General features: G+C 45.4%; 1 non-coding gene across 1 annotated transcript in view; it reads right to left on the reverse strand.

The window, feature by feature from the left end:
• Positions 1–10490: 10490 nt before the first annotated feature.
• The window catches only part of LOC101935593 (uncharacterized), a 30454-nt gene continuing 26622 nt past the window's right edge, over positions 10491–14322 (reverse strand). The window contains exon 3 of the transcript XR_010593387.1: positions 10491–12070. This is a non-coding gene — a transcript (uncharacterized LOC101935593). The remainder of the gene's footprint in view (positions 12071–14322) is intronic.

The raw sequence follows: 14322 nt of genomic DNA on the forward strand, positions 1-14322 counted from the left end.
CCCTCCTGTAACTGCTACCCCTCCAGCCCACAAAGTCTGTCAGTCTGATTCTGCTCTCCCTTATGTTAGTTTTCTATTGACCTCACTGGAATTACTCCTCAGTTAAACCAGTGAGACTAAAAGCAGAATTAAGCCTGATGTTTCATAGAACAGGAAGATTTCTAAAACCTCTTCTCAGGCTGGAAAGCTATGCTAGAAATGACAAAGCACAAAACAGTGACCCAGCGGTCCTTTAAAAAGCAACATGGAAAGTAGTGATTCATGTTTTACTAGCTGCTGGAGCATACACGGTTTTTAATGGAGGGAGATAAAGAAAGATCATGCATACTCAAGGTAGATACCACACTTCAAAGCATTCTATCTCTGCATGGAAATGGTTAGGACAGATTTCAGTGCAGGAGAAAGCGATTGCACTGGGAAATTCGCTTTTTTTCCCCAGTTTTAAAAACCTAAATCTATTTACACATTAAAAGGCAGCTCTGAGTTACACTGGCTACAAACAGCCCCAAACAGTCCCTATAAGCTTAGCTGAGCTTAGGGAAGTCCTGACAGTGCCTCCTTTCCCTTGGCAGTGGCATGGGGCATGTATGCTAGAAGAGCCACTATACCAACTTTTACCCCACAGGAGGATCCCTGCACACTGGATTTACCTTCCCATTGCAAGCTGTGTCAGATTTAGGTCCAGAATATACCATTTCTAATGTAAAAAGCACTCACATGGGTCGCTAACTTCAAAACCCATTCATAGTTAGCAGCTTCTGTGCTGTACCTAAGCCAGCCTTCTATCTGGACCTAGTAAGCATTAAATTAGAGGCCACATGAATAGTGACTATTAGTGAGTGAGGCACTGCTATCAAGTTGCTCATCCTCAGAAGCAACTCACTGAAAAGACTGAAGAGAGGTGGGCCATGGCTGTCTCCTCCGCTTCCATGTGTGGACCAGCAGAGCTGGCTGGCCACACAGAACTGGGGAGGGAGTATGCTGAGTGACTTTAAGAGCACTTGCATCTGAAGAAGTGAGGTTCTTACCCACGAAAGCTTATGCTCCCAATACTTCTGTTAGTCTTAAAGGTGCCACAGGACCCTCTGTTGCTTATTTAAGAGAACTAGTCAGTCACAAGTGAATGCTACTCAGGCCAAGTGAGGGCCCTCTTTTCAGGAATAGGAGGGTAACATTAAAACCCATCACCCTTTCCCCATCTGAGTCAAACATGGATTCTTTTTGCACAGTGCTTGAGGAGTGCAGCTTCCTCCACCTTTTTTGCCTCCACACAGGGCCAAGGAGGACTTGCTGCTGCTAGCTATCCATGAACACCCGGAGAAGGGAGATAGACTACTGTGACTGTGCCAGTGCTGTAAAGAGAGTCTATCCAGCTGGGCTGGGAGTGGGTGCAGGGCTCTGCCTTCTGCTAGTAACCAGGAGGATGTGGCACTCACTACAGCTTATATAGCCTAATTCTGCCACCCTTACTCATAGTGAGTAGTCCCTTATTCTGCAAATAACCTTGTTGATTTCAATGGGACTAGCTGGTCTGAGTAAGGGTGGCAGAACTGGGCCCACACAAACAGCACTGGCAACATCAAGCATTAAAAAACAAACAAACAAACAAACAAACAAAAAACATACAACCCTTCATGAGCCAGTCTGCCTCCCTGCATCCACCCACACACACAGGAAGTTGGCTTAAATGCCATGATATTTAAAAATAATAATAATTTGGGGTTCTCTTTATTGGACTTCAGGTTTTGAGCCATTAGGATTTAGGTTTTCAAGCTTTTCTACAGCTTTGAGAGCTCTTTTCCTTGTTATCTGAAAGCTGAGATTCTCTCAGTCACAGGATTTCAGGAGCTGCTGGGGCTTTAACAAAACAAAACCCACACACCAGCTATCGTGAGACTTACAATAGATCTGAGAGAACTGGCAACACTAATGAACCCCAATGAGTGTTCTTCTCCTGAGCTCTCTACACCCCAGTGTATTCTGTCTGCATAGGCAGAGTTCCTCCAGGCCTGCCCCAGCTGTACATCCCCTGCAGTGTGGATAATGTGCTTAGCGGCACCATTTGGCCTAGTAATCTTATTTACTCCTGTCTTTGCTATCGTTTTGTTTTCTACATGCCTGTTCTGTAATCTTGTTTACACAGGCTTTCAACCCAGAATGTAAAACAAATGATGATCTTACAGGAATGTGTTTACCAGTCTCACATGGACAACACCATGCTGTTGATTGCTGCCCAACACCCAGAGTCTATTAGCAGTCCCCTGAGTCCACCCATTTTTTCAAATGGGCAGAAGAGAGCAACAGGATTTGTGGCGTGACAGTGGAAAAATACAGTTACCTGATTCAATTGTCAGGGAAACAGAGAGGCCTCTGCACTATTTGGAAAGGCTTCCACACACACTTGCATGCTGTGTGTAATGTACTGTATACCTGCAGCTGCCCTACTCTAGTCCCATCTGTTGGAAATTAATGTTCATTTTCCTCATTTTCCTTCTTAAAAAAATGAATTAGTGTTCAATAGATGGAGTTGGCAGTGATTTTAGCCAGGCACATTGGGGGCATGAGCTGTGCAAGTTCCCTTGACACAAACATACATAGGCCTGTGGATTATAATCCCAAATTGCAACATCCCCTGATATTCAAGCCCTGGCACCATACACAGCTCTGCCAGTGTGCATTATTTCTGACCTACAGCATCCCCTGCTATTCAGACTCTAGGATGCTACACAGCTCAGGCATTACCCCCCCATTCCCGGCCTGCTTCACCCCCTGATTTTTCAGCCTTTGAGCCCACACACAGCACAACTGATTACAGCCAGCTGGGAATTTACTGAAAGTCTTTTCTCATCTGGAAATGAGAATATGTCAAAACCAAAACTGATCACAGGAAAGAGTTGGTTTCAATAAGTGTCCTGTTATTCCCCCCCCCCCCCCAAAAAAAAGTTAACAAGTCTCATTCTGACATTTTCAAAACAAAAACTTCAGTTTGACTCAAAAATCTGATTTTTGGCTTTCAAAATTAAGTATATTAAAAAAAGTAAAAGATATCAAAATCAAAAATAGAACCAATCTGGTTGTTGTTTTCAGGGGAGGGGGAAATTTTCATTCATGAAAATCTAAGATTTCAATTTTTCATCCCAATTTGGGAGGGGGAAGATTTTTGAAATCTCACAAATTCTCCAGGGATAAGAAAACCCCATTTCCTACCCAGCCCTATGAATGATGCTGTTTGATCCTTGCTTGCAGTACCCCCATAATTTCAATCCCAACACAGAAATGTCAATCCTCCTATGTTCACTGCTTCTATTACTGCAGTCTACAAACCCTACACCACTCAGATGCAGATGACACTAAACTGGGAGGAGTGGTAGATACGCTGGAGGGTAGTGATAGGATACAGAGGGACCCAGACAAATTAGAGGATTGGGCCAAAAGAAATCTGATGAGGTTCAGCAAGGCCAAGTGCAGAGTCCTGCACTTAGGACGGAAGAATCCCATGCAGTGCTACAGACTAGGGACCGAATGGCTAGGCAGCAGTTCTGCAAAGGACCTAGGGGTTACCGTGGATGAGAAGCTGGGTATGAGTCAACAGTGTGCCCTTATTGCCAAGAAGGCTAACGGCATTTTGGTCTGTTTAAGTAGGGGCATTGCCAGCAGATTGAGGGACATGATCATTCCCCTCTATTAGATATTGGTGAGGCCTCATCTGGAGTACTGTGTCTAGTTTTGGGCCCCACACTACAAGAAGGATGTGGAAAAATTGGAAAGAGTCCAGCAGAGGGCAACAAAAATGATTAGGGGTCTGGAGCACATGACTTATGAGGAGAGGCTGAGGGCACTGGGATTGTTTAGTCTGCAGAAGAGAAGAGCGAGGGTGGATTTGATAGCCGCTTTCAACTACCTGAAAGGGGGTTCCAAAGAGGATCGATCTAGACTGTTCTCAGTGGTAGATGACAGAACAAGGAGTAATGGTCTCAAGTTGCAGTGGAAGAGGTTTAGGTTGGATATTAGGAAAAAAATTCACTTGGAGGTAAAGCTCTGGAATGGGTTACCTAGAGAGGTGGTGGAATCTCCTTCCTTAGAGGTTTTTAAGGTCAGGCTTGACAAAGCACTGGCTGGGATGATTTAGTTGAGGCTTGGTCCTGCTTTGAGCAGGGGGTTGGACTAGATGACCGTCTGAGGTCCCTTCCAGCCCTGATATTCTGTGATTCTATGATTCTCAGTTTGCAGCTGCTCAGAAGTAGATGCTTTTCTTGTTGTCCTCTGAAGTATGCTGGAATCAATCATTGCCATAAGGGATTCAAAGTATGTTGGATTCAGCTCTAGTTTTGGATTTATATCCAGCATGTGCTTTGATTTCTTTATTACATCTATACGGGGTAGAAAATCCTTGGTTTTAATAGAATATTATGCAGTTGCATGCATTTGTCAGGATTCTACAGAAGTTACAGTAGTAAATTAATTATGAAGAAAAATGTTCTCTTTGGATTGCTGAAGAGTACATGAGCTGGCAGCTGTGCTCAGAGCATGCATCAGAATAAAAAACATATAAAAGGAATCAAGAGAAGTGAGAGTAGCAGTGCCTAATAGCAGTTTGTTAACCAGCTCATGGGGTTAACCAGAATGGCTTCCCACCCTCTAATAATTAATGATCAGTTAGAAAGGAAAAATGACAATGTAGAAATGAGTTCATCCAAACTAAAGAAGTCTTCATTTAATGGTAATTCTAATTAAACTACACAGCCTACACAACTACTTGTTTATGTGGATGGATCATACTACTTATTGAACATTGCTAGAGGAGTATATACTCCATGTCCAAAACTCAGTGGGAGTCAAGCAGAGGCCATACAGGCAGAGGCAGATTAAGTATGTTGGAGCCCTGGGCAAAAAGATTTGGGCCCCCCACATCCCTCATCCCCACCATGAAGCCATGTCCCTGCTCCTCCCCTTACCCACCCCCCCAGGCCCTGCCCCCTGACTGGGCCAGAAGCCAGGTCCTGATAAGAGCTGCCCAGAGAGCCTGGACCACTGTGGGGAGCCCTGGACCCTCCATCTGCCCTGTGCAGTGCACCCTGGGGGGCAGGGCTGGGGGCTGCTCTCAGGCACCCCCGTCCCCTGCCCAAGGCAGGTGCAGGGCCGAGTCTCCCGACAGCTGCCCGGGCAGCTCTTACCACAGCCTAGGGCAGTGGTCCCCAAACTGTGGGGCACACCCTCCTAGGGGGGCATGGAGGAATGTTCAGGGGGGCACAGCAGGGCACAGCCCTAGCCCCAGCCCTGGCCCCACCCCAGCCCTGCCCCCACCCCCAGCTGTGGCTCTGCTCCCAGCTCCACCCTCACTCACAGTCCCCAACCGCAGGCCCTGGCCCTGCTCCTGGCCCCAGCTCCTGGGATAGGGTTGCCAGGCGTCCGGTTTTTGACCGCAATGCCTGGTCAAAAAGGGACCCTGGCAGCTCCACTGCCAATGGGAGCTGTGGGGGTAGCACCTGTGGATGGGGGCAGCAGGCAAAGCCTCTGGCTGCCCGTCCACCTAGAAGCCAGAGGGGCATACCAACCACTTCCTGGGAGCCATCTGAGGTAAGCTCTGCCTGGAGCCCACACCCCAAACCCCTCATCCCTGGCCCCACTCCAGAGCCTGCACCCCCAGCGAAAGCCCTCATCCCCTCACACCCCAACACCTTGCCCCAATCCTGAGCCCCTTCCTGCACCCAAACTCCCTCCTGAAGCCTGCACCCCCCTCTTGTACCTCCCAGCCCAGCGCCCCCTCCCACACCAAACTCCCTCCCAGAGCCCACATCCCACACTTCCTCTTGCACCCCAATTCCCTGCCCTAGCCCTGATCCCCCTCCTTCAACCCAAACCCCTCATCCCTGGCCCCAATCCAGAACCCACACACCTAGCCCTCACTCCCCTGCACCCCAACCCTCTGCTCCATCCTGGAGCCCCCTCCCACACTCAAACCCCCTTGACCCCATGCCCCAGCCCCCTCCTTCCCAGCCCACCCCAGAGCCCACACCCCCCAGCCAGAGCCATCACCCTCTCCCATACCCCAACCCCCTAACCCAGCCTGGGTCCCTTCCCACACCCCAAGCCCCTCAGCCCCACCCTGCAGCGTGGAGCCTCTCCTACACCCCCAAGCCCTCCCAGCCCCACCCCAGAGCCTGCACTCTCCAGCCAGAGCCCACCCCACCCCCCCACACTCCAACCACCTGCCCCAGCCTGGTGAAAATGAGTGAATGAGGGTGGGGGGGAGCAAGCGACAGAGGAAGGGAGGATGGAGTGAGCAGGGCTGTGGCCTTATGGAAGGGGCAGGGCCTCAGGGTAAGCATGTTCAATTTTCTGCAATCAGAAAGCTGGCAACCCTATCCCAAAGGGGGCGCAGACTGGGTAATGGGTGCGGGGAGGCACCACTGACAAAGTTTGGGGATGTCTGGCCTAGGGTGACCATACTTCCCATTTTGACCCAGACATCCTGAATTTTTTTTGACAAAATTGGGCATTTGTCCTGTTTGCAAGAGCAAACAGGACAAATGCTCAGTTTTGCCAAAAAGGGGCAGGGGGATGAGCAGGGGGGTGAGCAGTGGAGCTCGGGGGTGTGAGGGGAGGGGCACAGGCCAGCTCCACCTGGGGGGGAGGGGGAAAAGGGAGAAGGGGCTCAGAGGAGCTCCATGCCATGCAGGAGGGTGCAGAGGGGGAAAGGGAGAAGGGCTGAGAGCAGCTCCATACTATGTAGGGGGAAGGGGGAGAGAGAGAGAGGCACGCTCCAGCTTTGTAGGCGGGGGACTCGCTCCAGCGCCATGCAGGGTTGGGGGGGTCCTCGGCCCAGCAGTCCTCAATCCAGCACTGCATAGGGGGTGGGGGCTCAGTCCAGTGCCACACCAGGCAGAGGGGAAGGGAACATGCTTGGGTCAGCTCAGTGTGGGGCTTGGGGTAGAAGCACTCAGCCAGATCTGCCTGGGGTAAGGGGGAATTGGTCATCAACCTTCCACAGGCTTCTGGCTGGGCCTCGGGGGAAGAGGAGGAGCAGAGAGTGGGGCTAGAGTTCTGGCAGCTCCTGCAGGGCCACTGGGCATGCCCCGCCCTCCGCCCCATCAGCCCATACGGTAATCCACCACTGCATACAGTTTACAGATGGAAGCAGAAGTCCAACCAAAAGAGTTGTTGGAGCATATGGGACTCCACAGAGACCGGAATAGAGAGAGCAAAGACTGAGACTGGGTCAAAATTAGTCATCCATTTGAATGTCATAACCTTAATTTATACACAATGTCACTGAGAGTATGGCCTCAGACAAAAGCTATATTTGGATTGGCTATTTGGGATATTTTTTGTGAGTTTACATGGTCCTTGGGGCCTTGTGACTGAAGATATGAAGAGGAATTGGAAAGATCTATGCCTTGCTTCTCACAGGACAGAATTCCCATTTCCTTTATGTGTCTTAGAGCTACAGCCTGGGAGGTCATGTTCGACCACAGAGAGAAGAAAGCAGCCTACCTTATATGCGCAATGGACTAAATCCAGCTCTCATTCAACCTGTATAAATCCCGAGTGACTCCATTGGAATCAACAGAATTACCCTAGATTTACCAATATGTTGGCAAAATAAAAATCTGTCCCACTATCTTCCTTAAGAAATGACCTGCAAATCATTCTTCAAAAGCAAAATAAGAAAACTTGAGAGTTTTCAACTCTACCTGTTGGTCAATAATTAGGTACAAAAGCAGTTAATTGGGTGCCAAAATGCCACTCTGAAACTCAAAGAAGGAACTGTTCACCTCTGATAATTGGACTCCGTCACTTCCATTTCAATAAACCACCAGTTAATTTGATGAATACCTAAGCAATTAATTTATATATTAAATATATACTACTAGATTAAGATAGGTACAGTATTACTGGATAATTCAGTCACAACTATAGGTGTAGTCCCCATTACTACAGGGTTGGGACTATGTCTCCCTCTAGTGGCCGCTTTGCCTAGAGAGGCTAGTGACTATGCTACAGCTGCTGGCAAGGGAACTTAGAATTTCAGCTCCCTCAGTCCCAGAGCAGATGCAAAGCTAACAAGCATCCCACTGGCTTTCCATAGCGATAAATATCCTACTGAATAGAAGGACTCGGTTGATTCAGAATTGTAGGTCTGGCTTGACATGAGTAATTGGACATGGGTGAGGCCTCATTTTTTGGGGAGACAGGATTAGGGAGGCAAATAGATCAGCAGGTTGGAAACAATGTCCACACTAGCTAAAATAAGAGGGGGGGGACACCCTAGGAATAATTTACAAAGGACAAGATAAAAATGAATAAAATGAGCCTGCAATGTAAGATGAGGTAATGAGTAAATTGTGCATGGGCAGTGCATGCTGTACAGGGATTGGTTCCTATTACAAAGTGACCAAGCCAATCCCCAAACAGGTGATGCAATGTATAGTAAATGCAACAGAATGTGTAAGTGTATATAACGGAAGAGTTTTGCTGTGTAACTTTGAATGTGCGGTACGCCCCATATGCGTGAGGGCTGATCAACTCAGCCTAGTCTTGCTGTATGCCAAATAAAGAAAGCTGAATGACAAGGCTGAGTTCTGGAGGAACTGAGTGGAAAAGTTCACAGGGGAACCCCAACAAGAGTTTTCTTTTTATTGACAGAGTTAAAGTACTATAAACAGTCACTGACGTGATCAAAAGTCTGAAGTGGGCCAGGATGAAAAGCATCTCTAATTTTGAGAATGGTTCATTAATATCCTGGTTTAATGGACTCGTGTGGCAGCAAGAGCCTGAACCAAAACCCACTGATGTCAATGGGAAAAATTCCAATTGACTTCCATACGCTTTGCATCAGACCCCAAAGGAATATTGCAGCAGTAATAGTGGCCTTGAGTGTCTCCGGATAGTGAGCAGCTCCTAATACAGTTGACAAAAGAAACTGAATCTCCATAAAGCAGAAGAGACATAGGAGTGTTTCATAGCCTTCCTCTGAGAGTTTTTTTAAAGTTTATTAAAATTTATAGCCCTGTGAAGTTTTGTAAATGCACACCAAGATCAAAGACTATTTGATCACTTTTTAAAAATGCTAATTAAGGCCTCTACCTGCAGACATCTGAGTATGTAAATAATAATCTCATTCACATCAGCTGGGATTATGCACATGCATAAAATGAAGCACACTACAGGATCAGGAATTCTGACCCTACGCACAAGAAAGAGCAGTGCTGAAAGTCACAGGAGCCGCTTGTCATGGAAAGGAAAGTTAACGTTATTTGAGGCGCTCTTTGTTTTTCAGACTGTGAAGGTCTAAAGGCTTGTGTCTGATCAATAATATCTCAGGTCACATCATTCATTTTATTTCAGACAGAGAAAAACCCCTGTGGGAGGCTGGGTTTTATGGCAACAGATTTCAGCTAAACAATAAATGGCCAGATCCTCAGTGTCAAATAACTGAACCCCCATAATGTCAAAGGAGCAATGTTAGTTTACACCAGCTTAGGAGAATGGCTCAAAGGGTTTGAAACAGGTGAGCCAGCCTTTTTCCAGGACCACATAAGAGTATATTCAATTCAAAAAGCAACACAGGGTTCACAGAAGAAAAATATTATACTCACCCAAGAGCCATCCAGCCTAGGAAACCTCTCTTGTATCTTCCTCTATAGCTCCTCTCCTGCTGCGTAGCACTCCTTTAAATAGAGGAACAGAACTCACCTGCTCTTCTTGAGCAGAGGCTGGGATACACACAGTAATAAGAGAGTTCTCTGCTTCTAATTTAAAGCAGCTGTGTCTGGTTAATACCCTGTTGGTGTCCCCTGTTACCCATCTGTGTATCTTAGGTATTTATATGGCTGCCATTACTGTAGCATTTGATCACCTCACAATCTTTAATGTCTTTTTCCTCACAACATCCCCGTGAGCTAGAGAACTACTATTGTCCCCATTTTACAGATGGGGAATTTAAGTCACAGTGTGACTTGCCCATGGTCACACAAGAAGCCTGCAGCAGAGCCAAAATTGAAGCCAGGTCCTCCAATTTGCAGGCTACAACCCTAACCACTGGACCATCCTTCTTCTCTTCTGAGGGAGGCTGTGGTGTAATACTACCCACAAAAGTTTCCTCCTACGATCCCTAAAAGGCATATACACCCTCATGAGCAGGACAAAGGATGTATTGTAGTCACTGAGGTGGAATAACATGTGATATACACATGAGGCCAAATTAGACCTGGTGTAAATGGGTGAAACTCTATTGATTTGCATCTGCTTATACCAGCTCTGAATCAAACCCAGGGTGTGCAATGTTTTAGGAAATAGATGCTTTTGAAAATAAAATCTTCTCAATGTAAGCAATATGGTGTAGTTATTGCTGGGATTAATTTACCCCTTCACTGGTATAGCTCCACCCTCTCAAACTCCACATCAGAAGATCTCCTATGTATGTCAGATATATCCAGTGCACACCTACAAAGACTTTGTTTCGGTACAATATACCGTAAATAACATAGTTTTGAGGAAAACATTTTTTTATTGAATTAAGAGACAGGGGCAAAAGGCAGAAAGAATACAGGCAGCGCACATTTCCCAAATACCAATATTAACAGAAAGAGAAATGGAAAAGTGTTCAAGTCAAAGCCACACAAAAACTAAGACTAACCTTCAGATGTGTACTAGACCTGTATGCACAGCACTTTGATGCTAAGATTTGAAATATTAACCCTGGAGACTTCACATCTTAAAAATACAAAAGAAATAAAAGAAAATTAATGTCAAAAAAGACAGAAATAAATGGTGCTTGAATAATCTCCCTAAACTATGAGAGAGTTTGACAAAGAACAGCACTAGTGGAAGGAAAGCAAAGACTTAGAGACGATCATTCATGTATTTCCATACGAAATCCAAAATAGCAGAGTCCAAAATTCACTGTGTCTGAGAATGAGTTCAAAACTGGGCTCTGAATGCAGAGAAGCTTCTCTGTAAGAGAAAACCCCCAAAAGAACAGATTTCCAAACATCCAAATTGAGGAATCCAACCGATGAGAACACATCCATGTGAGGGGGAAGGGAGGGCGGCGGAGAAGAAGCTGGGCAACTCCAAAGCAATGTATGCAGGGGAAAGGTTTTCAATAGAGTTTCATATCCCAAGAAGGTATGGGAACAGGGAGCAAAGGAATCTGGCTACCTGTGTTAGTTCCAATCTCTGAACTTCTTCCCAATGTCCTTTTACTGCAGCGTGACACCAGGAGAAAGGCAGCCAGTCCTCTACCAAGCAACTATAGGTGCAGTCTTTAGGATGCATACCAGATACAGAGATATGGCTTAGATCAGGAGTGGCAGACACATAGATTGCAATGTTCCATTATTTTGCTTTACTTTAGAGCAAACCAATAATGTATCCGTGCCTCCGGAAACCATTCCTGACTTTCCTGTTGGACAAATCTTCTAATTCAGTACAGTTGCATAGACAGATTTCACAGAAGAAAGAAATTACTTTTCTCCCCTACACTCGTAAGTTAGATTTCTAGGGTAACATTTTCAGAAAAGTAGGTAGATCCACTTGCAGGATAGTATGCTCAATTACATGCCTACATTTGTGCATGCAATGAATACAGCTACCTCTGCAAATCAGGTATTTGCCTATGCAAATCACCAGTTAGCTTGGCCAAATAACCATTTACAACGGACAGATTTCCATTGACTTCAAGGGCAGCTGTGTATTTTCTTACCTCCAGCCTCCCTTTCTGAAAATTTGGACCATAAAGGTCCTCTCCCAGGAAGTTACCTTCAGCACCCTATTGGGTTTACAGATATGATTAATGAAATGGTGTCTTAACCAAAACAGTGGCCACTGAGTAGCGAATAAAATTTGTTGCCAAAGACGTCAAACCACAATTACAATGACTTCCTTTTTCTTGCATAAATATAAATTAAAAAATAAAATATTTTTTTTTACAAATTTGGAAATAAAAATACGTAATATACAAAAAAATGACAAGCTAAGTAGATGTCAGTATAAATTAAAAAAGCAACACAAGATCAGTTAAAAACATTATAAAAAAAGATGCCCTAAATAGCTTCTCAGGCAGCCTCTGAAAGAGAAAATAGAAATATAAAGGATTATTCAAGATGGTTTCATCTTAGTGGAATCACATAAGCCATTTGTAACAAGATCTGGAAGGAAGAAAAATATTCTGCTCACAAACTTAAACCCCGATCCTGCAAACACAAATATACACATGCTTTATAGTGTTTGCAAGACAAGGGGCATTCTCACCTGGCTAAACTTCAGCATCTCTCAGAGGCAGGGTAAGTGCCCTGTCCCATGAGGCAGCTAAGAGGAGGGGAGGAGGAGGAGGAGAATATTTACAAATACATGTAATTTACATTTTGAATAATGTAGCATTGTGAATGGTAATCAGAGGCGGCTCCAGGCACCAGCGCAGCAAGCGCGTGCCTGGGGCGGCAAGCCACGGGGGACGGCCTGCCGGTCACTGTGTGGGCGGCAGTCAGGGAGCCTTCGGCAGCATGCCTGCGGGAGGTCCGCCGGTCCTGCAGTTTTGGCGGCAGTTCAGTGGCGGGTACCCCGAAGCCACGGCACTGGCAGATCACCCCCAGAAACACCGCAGAATCCACGAGACCACGGACCACCCGCAGGCGTGCCGCCGAAGGCCACCTGACTGCCATGCTTGGGGTGGCAAAAAACATAGAGCCACCCCTGATGGTAATTATGTCATTCAGAGTTAGAGAATATGATAGATAAGAATATACATAGACTTGTGTTATAAACTCCAGTTTTCACTAGCCTCTCACTTTTGCAAGTCTTCTCTGTTTTGGCTGAAATTTTCCACACTCCCATCAGAGCCCAAAGGTAAATGATGTTAAGAAAGTTGAAGTAAAATACACTTTAGTGGATTTTGAATTGACTTGAAATGACTAGACTAAAATAGATCCCTTTTCCCACTTAAAAAAATGAAGACACTTTTTTCCTTGCAATGCTAGGAGCTGTCTATGTGGTATCTGCAATGATGACTATGGGTGTGAACCTGTGCTCACTGAAGTCAAAGACAAAGCTCCCATTGACTTTAATGGTGCAGGAGCAGGGCCTAGATGCCTAACTAAACCATAACGGACCTCCATCAATCCTTCCCATGAGGCTCTGGGGAGGAAATCCCCATGACATTTCCCTTACTGAGACCCCATTGTCCTTTCAGGGCAGGGAATGGCATCTACCCTTCCCAACCAAAAATGGCAACACAGCATAAGGACTTGATCCAAATTTCCTTTCAGGTGTATGGGAGTTTTTCCATTAATTTCAATGAGATTTAGCTCAGTCCTAAGGACCAGATTTACAAAGGTATTTAGGCACCTAAAGATGAAGATAAACACCCAGACATCTAACTCCCATTGAAATCAATGGGTGTAAGGCACCTAGGGACAGATTTTTAGGCACCTAACTCCCACTGATTTCATCAAAAGTATAGAATATTTTGGGGAAATTTTCAAGCAAAGGGTAGATTTTCAATATCACTCAGTGCTGGCCTAACTCCTCTCCCAGAATCCGATCTGGTCTCTAACTCCCATTGATTTCATTGGGAGTCAGGCACCTAAACACCTTTTAAAATCTGGCTCTTACTGCCTATATTCAGTGGCCTTTAACTTTCCTACAGGTGTTTATCTTGGACAGAACATAAAGGTAAATTTGGGTGGAAAATTTGAGAATCACCTTGGGAGCTTTTTCAAAGTTAAAATATCTGGATAATCTTCAGTGCAGAAAAGATCTCAGAGATGTTTGGTAAAATCTGATTTAATCATTTTTCAATTACAGAGATTTTGTTTGGGATTTCAGAAATGTTTAGCAGTGGCCTAATATTGACCCCAGGAAGAGTTAAGCCAATGGTGAGTGCGAGGTTGCCACCCTCCAGGATCGCCCTGGAGTCTCCAGGAATTAAAGATTAATCTTTAATTAAAGATTATGTCATGTGATGAAATTTCCAGGAATTCGTCCAACCAAAGTTGGCCACCCTAGTGAGTGCTACTGAAAATTTCACTCTGCATTTGAAATTTCCCCCAAAACATTCTGATGAAACAATTCAAAACAAACAGACAAAATTTTTCAAACTAATCCAGAAGAACACGTTTTCATACCGATTCACATCAAATAGAAGTGAAATGAAAATGTTTCAATTTTGAGGCTTTTTCCTCCTCATTATCTATTTACTCCTAGAAAGGGGGCAGAAAAGAGGGAGGAAGGAAACAAAAAAAGGGAAACCAAAAAAATTTCATTTTGATTCTACTCAGTTCAAATTGAAATGAAAATGTTTTCATTTTAAATTGTTTTGTC

Source organism: Chrysemys picta, chromosome 1 (genome assembly GCF_011386835.1).
Source record: "Chrysemys picta bellii isolate R12L10 chromosome 1, ASM1138683v2, whole genome shotgun sequence".
Classification (NCBI taxonomy): domain Eukaryota; kingdom Metazoa; phylum Chordata; order Testudines; family Emydidae; genus Chrysemys; species Chrysemys picta.